The 6,318-nt window shown below is 42.3% G+C and overlaps 1 protein-coding gene across 3 annotated transcripts in view; it reads right to left on the reverse strand.

Moving 5' to 3' along the window:
• Window positions 1–6,318, reverse strand: part of qkia (QKI, KH domain containing, RNA binding a) — a 65,761-nt gene that overhangs the window by 16,440 nt on the left and 43,003 nt on the right. The gene's annotated exons all lie outside the window — the stretch shown is intronic.

The following is a 6,318-nucleotide window of genomic DNA, read 5'->3' on the forward strand; positions in this document are numbered from 1 at the left end:
GGGGGGGGGGGGAACTGAGTAAGGGGAAAGGAGTAGAAAGAAGTCAGACCAAGAGTAGGATGGTGGTTTCCCTTAATGCACATTTCTGAGCTTGCAAATAGAAAAGTATTCTTCTCATCCTCTCTCAGAGGTACAGAGGTAAGGCCCAGGTAAACAAAGCTCCTAGTGTACCTTTGTGTTGGCCTTTTTGTTATGATCTGACTGGTTGCAAGTGTTGTTTTCTGCCCAGTCTGGAGTGGGATGTCAGTCAGGGTCTTGCTGGACTTCCAAGAGGTTGACCAAGAAGTTAATGAAAAAAGGCTTTCAAAGGCTGTTTCACCTGACATGGTCACTAGCCAATCAAATGACATGCAGCAGCAATCATTGACACAAGTGTCTAAAAAGCTGTTTCCTGTGGTAAAACGGTTCAAGTGGACAATTCCCGTTACCCACTTAATAACTTTAGATCATTTATCTGAGGAGATTTATACTTGACACATCTTCAGTGTTTGCTCTCCTGGTCGCAGGCTTCCAATAGGTATCCTGCAAGTGCCCATCTCAAAAAGGGTCATATAAGGAGCAAAAGGCTGGATGAATGAGTGCAAAGAGTGAGAGGATGTGAAGATGGATAATGATGAAAGTGGAGGACAAGAGGATGGCTGGGAGTCAAAGGTCACGCTGCCTCTAGGTCAGCTCTTATATCAACTGCTTGAGAGTGAATGGAAGCTATAAAACACTACACACATTGCAGACAAAGTAAGAAAACAGAAGTGGTGCAGAATTGCCATCTCAAGTATAGGTCATCAAGTCAAGGGAGCCAATTAAAAACATGATTAACATTCAGGAGGGAAATGCAATGTCTACTTGCAGGTGGGATGAGCTCACCATTCTCTCAAACGCACATATATATAATGAGAGCAGTGAACAGTGCAGTCCAGTCTGTTGTAACTAAAGTGTCCTGGGAGGTGGAGATCAGAAGGTTAATATGATCCAATGCAACATTCATTAGCCTGATGAAGGTAATAACAGACTACAGGGAGAGCTAGGCTGCAAGGTTGACTAAAACTACCTACTTACTGCCTGCTTCCAAGGTCTCAAAGCCTACTTCACAGAGTCACAAAATAGCTACTTTTGTCATTAATCACATGTAAATGCACCAGTTCATGGGACAAGAGTAGATAGTGTTGCCTTCATCACACTTTGTTGTGTGTATCAGTCAGTTTAAAGGTTTTCTTGCCCACAAGTAATACTATTGATGTTGTATACCTTTGAGTAATATCACTATGGTAGACAGCTGTGCTAGTTGGTGTTGGGCACAACCCAATGAGGCTCAGAAATGTGAGATGCTGTTTTTGAGAACATGGCTGGATATCATGCGTGACGGGGGACGCTGGGGAGGGGGGCGGTGGAGTAGATTAAGAGTAAATATGAAGAGAATGGTTGTGATAGGTAGGCCTAACAGAGAATAAACATCATTAATTGGGGAGGCACACAAAGATGGATGCAGCCAGATGGTGTTTTGTACTCATTTGTCATACACTGCTGACAGAAAGAGAGGAGGACAGAGTGAGAGCGAGAAAGAGAGCAAGAAAAACAAAAAGAGGTGTTTATTGATTGCAAAGTTGGTACACTGCTGCCTAGAAGAGACTTCCACCGTTTAAATCTAGCTTGAACTGCTTTTTCTTCCTCATCTCTCTGTGCATGTGCCTTTCCTGTCTCAATGGTTCTGATGGGGCTGCCATGGTAGCACTCTGCCAAGCCGGATGCATAGTGCCGAGTACAGACACAACACCCCGCAGATCGGCAAACTTGGCGTCCATAGAGGTCCATCTGTCTATTTTTTACAGAAACACAATCGACTGTATGTTCTTCCTCAAAGGTGGTCCAGAAAAGAGAAAGAGGAGAGGTAAAAAGAGAGACAAGAAGGCCCTGAAGACTCAGGAGAGCAAGGGACGGAGATAAGAACAAAGATGCAGCCATAAAGGTTTGCCCAGAAGAGCCTTAGCCTTGGTCTAGAAGTGCTACAAAGATCCAATCATGGCAACGGAGAGAGAGCTCTCACTTCACTATCAACGGCCAAACAAATAGAAAAGAAAGTGGAGCAATGAAATCATCCCCATAATGTGCACTAGAATTGCATAAGTGTTAACAATACCGAAAATAGAGCAGTAAAAAAGGTTCAATAGAAGGATTTAGAGGAAAGTGGGGAGATGGAGCTCAATAGGGAAAAGTAAGCTGGAGCAGAAGCACAGCACTGGGCTCCCACTGTGCTGCAAAAAGTGCTTGGGGCAGCGTGGGTCTGCTCGGGCTGCTACCGGGCTCACTTTGTTCTCAGCAATGACAGTTTCATTCAGGGAGGCATGCACTGGGCTCTCCAGGGCCAAAGCGCCCCTGTGCTAGCTTGCTCTTTCTTTCTCTGTGTGCTGTTCTTCTTTCAAACCTAACCTTTCCTGCTTCTCGGGCGCTGCGTGTGTGTGCGTGCATGTGTGCGTGCATGTGTGCGTGTGCGGATGTGCTGTAGATAGCTTGGGGTGAGTGCCTGCCATCAATGCACTGAATCAAATGTAGAGATCAATGTCTGACACTTTCTTAAATCAGGCATCTCCCATTATTGAAAAAGAATGCAGGAAGTGTATATGAACCGTTTAAGATGTTGTGAAATAATAATAATTTTTTTAAATAGATTTGTTTAACAGCTGTCCTTAGATTTAAATAGGGAGACCAGAATCAACAGAATACAAATCATGTACGTGGCTGATGCATCACTTCAGAGAATAAGCATGTAACCTCATTGAATGCATGAGGTGAGGTACTGGTGGTTTGTTTCCAGGGCAACGTGTTTACATTAACATTTTAGGATTTAACCTGCTGAGGATTTTTTTTAACAGTACCACTTGCAGTGTGCAATGCAACATAAGGTTATGCTTCATGTTCTCCATCATCATAACTGAAAATAATGCAAAGCCACTGTACACCGGCTATCTGATCAAGAAAGAATTATCACTTAAAATAAAATTGCTTAAAAAAAAAGAGAAAAGCAGAATAGCAGAAGGGACTTCTGAATAGAATATGATTCTGCTGTCTGAGCCTGACTAATGTGTACAAAGGTCTGCTTGAGAAAAATATAAAGACTTCTTAATGAATCCCTAAAAAGCACTCCATCTATCTATACCTGGGAGAAACTCCGCACAAGGACCTTAAAACAAAATGCTAAAATGGAGGTTTCACAGAATTTCAATAAGAATAGGTGCCTCTGGGCCAAAGCACTCAGGGTTACCTAAGGACAAGGCCTTTGTCTGGTCCCAGGTGGCCATGCCCAATTGTCTGCCTGTCTGTCATTTTGCCATAAGCACTTCATACAGCGCGGTGACCTGAAGGGACCAAGGATAATTTATTTTATCCATGACAATGTCCAGATTGTACGCCCGTCAATCACACACAAAGGAATGGGCACATGTGTGCATCAATACACAAATAGACATAAAAACTCACTAATGGAGCAAAAAGGAGCCACATGTGTGCGGATACTAACGAGCACAGTGTAACCATCTATTGTAACGTCTGTCAATACCTTTAATAGGTGGTAATTACTGTTAAGTTAACCAGTATAGGAACACAGCCAACAGTCTCTTTTTAGAACCGAAAAGATTACTACGCAACATCTGAGACAATGTGCATTAAGAGCTCGGCAAATTCTTATTACACAACAACATCATCTGTATGCCATCCGAGAGGTGACATTATTGTACTATTAAATATCATAGATATAAGTCATGCTTATGATCATTCTTACAATTGGCCTGGGTCTGATTTAGATTTCTGGGCAATACCTCCCTGCAGGTCAATCAGTATTGCTCCCCACACCTTTCAGGACAGGAGGGGGAAGTGGAGCAGGCGAGTTAGGGTTTATGGGTAGAGCTCTGCGAGAATCTGAGTCGAGGTTACCCAAAGTGCACTGGGGCTCTGCTGCCGGCTCTCCGTTTGAGGGCCTTAACCAAGGACTCAAGGGATGAGCGCAACATTTGAGGGATAGTGTGTGTGTGTGTGTGTGTGTGTGTGTGTGTGTGTGTGTGTGTGTGTGTGTGTGTGTGTGTGTGTGTGTGTGTGTGTTTCTGGGCATGCATGTGTGTGTGCGCTGTTGTGTGTGTATTGAGGGTTGGATCAGTGGAGTAAATCCACACTTGAAAGAGTAGCTCAATCAAGCTCTCCCACCCATCTCTCTCTCCCCCTGTCTCATCTCGCTGATGCACCCCTGCTCCCAGTTCACCGAGAGTTGAAGAGTTCACAGGACTGAGAGCTGGAGAGTGCACCACGGGGCGAATCAGAGCAACTAGGAACCTGTAACACTTATCAGCACCCTATTCTAACTGTCAATCGATCTCTGAATAAGGAGCAGCCATTGACAGGGCGTACCAAAGTCAATATTGGCTCAACCAACGTAACGAGTGAATTGATGATAATTTAGACACGGACAGAAAGTATTTAAAACATACTTACTCTACCGTTAGTCACTCTTGGTTATTCCCATATATCTTTGAAACAGTGTCCAAGTGGAATTACTGAATATTGAAAACTATATTAGTCTATAATATCTATTAGAACAAATCTATTAGTTTAGAGCCTTTGAAAAACAGAAGAACTAGTTGAATGATAAAGCAAAAATACTTGAGATTATTGCATATACAACACAATCATTGAATAAGTGAAGACTGTCAGCTTGACTGTTATATAACTTGTTCAGCTGATATAATTAAGAATACGTTTTTCAACGACAGATATCCTGGCTACTAATTCAATTATAAGATGATATGAAATCAAAATGATTATATTAAAAGTCTGATATAAATGTACCACTGTCTTTGTAGACAAAACTACTTTTGGTTATCATTCTGTACACCGTCTTTGTTTGATTTCTGCAGCTGGTCTGTCTTCATTGACGAGTAAAGCCTTTACTTTGAAAGGGAATAAAAAGCATGACCCAACATTTTGTTTCCTTTCGATTTGATAAAGACAATTTTACGCTGCCAAATGTAGAGAAGATGCCCTTCATTAGAACAGTGCGTTCCAAGCATGTCCATATTTTAATCCAATCTAGTTTAGCATGATAAAGGGCATCACTGCCAAACGGCTTTACTGCCCACCCACTCGTGTGCAGACATATACACGCTTGACATGGAGAAAATATGGTGCCTTTAGGGAATCTGGGGTTGACAATGCACCAACCAAAACACACATGGACGTTTGGAGAGACAATTATGTAATTTTCTCCTCACGAATTAAAGAATTGACAGGTTAATTTGATAGGCTGAGATAAACACATCCATCTAAATGGAAGCATCTTCTCATTGCATTGAAATGAACAAAGATACCTTGCTTGAAGGAAAAACGGCCTGTGGTGGTTTGCACTGGGTCATTAATTTGCTCCATAAAACTCTTATTTGAATTAAGGGTAGAGTAAAACTTTTTAGGAGGAAAATGTCATTAGTGTCTCGAAAGAGCTTGAAGCTGCTTTCTCATGTGTGAGAAATAAGAGAAGAGAGTTTCTCCTTAACCCAATAAATGGTTCAGGTACTGACTCACCAGACCATCTTTGATTCACTTGTCAGGCTACAAAATGAAGGAGATTTAGAAAAAGAAAATTGTGAGGAAGCTATTTTCGTGGCACTCCATTCAGATGACTATTAGCTGCCAAGAGCTGTCATTGACATAAAAGGACGCCGAAGGGGTTTTGTTGTGTATGTGTCTACACATGTGTGTTAACAGTGACTCATTCTGCATCACTCTTTGGAACATTGTTGCTCGCAGAGACAGCCTCATCCGCTAAGTTGGTGAGTGCACACATTTTTAAGTAAGTGTGTGTGTGTGTGTGTGTGTGTGTGTGTGTGTGTGTGTGTGTGTGTGTGTGTGTGTGTGTGTGTGTGTGTGTGTGTGTGTGTGTGTGCATATGTCAACATCCTCTTTGTGTACATAGAGGCTGTGGAGATGCGAAAACCCCCTGCTCTCTGAAACAAAACAAGTGCCCAAAAATGTGACAAGCGGGCTGAGTAGAGACAAGCAATCCTTAAACAAGAGGACATGAATTGAAGTGCTTTGAACGTTGTCAGAATGGGCCGAGGCCTCACTGAGACAGACTGACGGAAATGATCACACTCGACAGAAGACCCCGGCATGATGGCACCGTTTGTTTCACATCTTACATCCATAACCAGTGCAGTTCAGATGAGCTAAACTAAAAGTTACAGATTATGATAATTATAATAAAGTTGCCCAGATATGGTTAATAATTTTCAGGCAAGTTTTTAGATGACGATGAACAAATACACAAGAAGGCCACAAAGA

The sequence above is a fragment of the Notothenia coriiceps genome, unplaced genomic scaffold (assembly GCF_000735185.1).
Source record: "Notothenia coriiceps isolate Sejong01 unplaced genomic scaffold, NC01 NC01_scaffold00017855, whole genome shotgun sequence".
NCBI classification, from domain to species: domain Eukaryota; kingdom Metazoa; phylum Chordata; class Actinopteri; order Perciformes; family Nototheniidae; genus Notothenia; species Notothenia coriiceps.